This window comes from Procambarus clarkii, chromosome 40, assembly GCF_040958095.1.
Source record: "Procambarus clarkii isolate CNS0578487 chromosome 40, FALCON_Pclarkii_2.0, whole genome shotgun sequence".
Classification (NCBI taxonomy): domain Eukaryota; kingdom Metazoa; phylum Arthropoda; class Malacostraca; order Decapoda; family Cambaridae; genus Procambarus; species Procambarus clarkii.
In genome coordinates this window covers 1,378,641-1,380,430 of record NC_091189.1, presented here as the reverse complement: position 1 = coordinate 1,380,430, position 1,790 = coordinate 1,378,641, and the positions used below count along the sequence as shown (strand labels likewise).

The window sequence follows — 1,790 nt, the reverse complement described above, 5'->3', positions numbered from 1 at the left end:
ACAGTTGGTGGCCCAAGATGAGACCCCCGCTCCCACAGCTGGTGGCCCAAGATGAGACCCCCGCTCCCACAGCTGGTGGCCCAAGATGAGACCCCCGCTCCCACAGCTGGTGGCCCAAGATGAGACGCCCCGCTCCCACAGCTGGTGGCCCAAGATGAGACGCCCCGCTCCCACAGTTGGTGGCCCAAGATGAGACGCCCCGCTCCCACAGCTGGTGGCCCAAGATGAGACGCCCCGCTCCCACAGCTGGTGGCCCAAGATGAAACGCCCCGCTCCCACAGCTGGTGGTCCCAAGATGAGACGCCCCGCTCCCACAGCTGGTGGCCCAAGATGAGACGCCCCGCTCCCACAGCTGGTGGCCCAAGATGAGACGCCCCGCTCCCACAGCTGGTGGCCCAAGATGAGACGCCCCGCTCCCACAGCAGGTGGCCCAAGATGAGACGCCCCGCTCCCACAGCTGGTGGCCCAAGATGAGACGCCCCGCTCCCACAGCTGGTGGCCCAAGATGAGACGCCCCGCTCCCACAGCTGGTGGCCCAAGATGAGACGCCACACTCCCACAGCTGGTGGCCCAAGATGAAACGCCCCGCTCCCACAGCTGGTGGCCCAAGATGAGACGCCCAGCTCCCACAACTGGTGGCCCAAGATGAAACGCCCCGCTCCCACAGCTGGTGGCCCAAGATGAGACGCCACACTCCCACAGCTGGTGGCCCAAGATGGGACGCCCCACTCCCACAGCTGGTGGCCCAAGAACCTCGATCTACTTGACGGAAACTAAACCCCCCAATACATACTCCCAAGGTGAAACACAACATCTATACATAACCATATAAGTGTGTGTGTAAATCATGAAAATTAACACGTGATGAAAAATGTGACAGTGTCAGACCACTAAGGAAGAATTGAAACAGGAATTTCCTTAAGTACTTTCGTATTTAATAATACATCTTCTGAAGAGGGGGATCTAACACTGTCATAACTGAATATGTTTAAATGCACGAGACAAACCTTATAAAAATCACACATCTTCTTTACTACACTCCCCCCCCCCCCCTTGCAACAAAAAAGGTGGGGGGGGGGGAGTAAAGGAGGGTGACGTTTGTGGTAATAAAAGTGGGGGGGGGGGCGGCAGCTATTGTGTAAGTGAGGCGGAGGGAAGTTAGCGTTGGTAAGCGAGCAATGTTTCATCATTTTACCCACCAGCACTCACTCACACACTCACACAGTGTGTGTGAGTGTGTGTGTGTGTGTGTAGCGTATGGGTAGCGTGGCCGAGTGGTCTAAGGCGCTGGATTTAGGCTCCAGTCTCTCAGGAGGCGTGGGTTCGAATCCCACCGCTGCCAGAAGTAAGTTTTTAGGGGTCTGGTAGCGGAGCGGACAGCGCACAGGACTCGTAATTCTGTGGCCCGGGTTTGATTTCTGGACCAAGCAGAAACAAATGGGCAAAGTTTCTTTCACCCTGATGGGAGTACCTGGGAGTTAGACAGGAGCTGCTTCCTGTGTGTGTGTGTGTGTGTGTGTGTGTGTGTGTGTGTGTGTGTGTGTGTGTGTGTGTGTGTGTGTGTGTACTCACCTAGTTGTGTCTGCAGGATCGAGCATTGACTCTTGGATCCCGCCTGTGTGTGTGTGTGTGTGTGTGTGTGTGTGTGTGTGTGTGTGTGTGTGTGTGTGTGTGTGTGTGTGCGTGAAAAAAAACATTAGTTAATAGTTAGTTACAGTTGAATGACAGTTGAGAGGTGGGCCGAAAGAGCAGAGCTCAACCCCCGCAAGAAGAGCTAGGTGAATACACAC

General features: G+C 55.5%; 1 non-coding gene across 1 annotated transcript; it reads left to right on the top strand.

Annotated features, from left to right (window-relative positions):
• Positions 1-1,260: 1,260 nt before the first annotated feature.
• TRNAL-UAG (transfer RNA leucine (anticodon UAG)) lies at positions 1,261-1,342 on the top strand. The gene has a single exon. It is a non-coding gene; the product is annotated as a tRNA-Leu (tRNA).
• Positions 1,343-1,790: the final 448 nt, after the last annotated feature.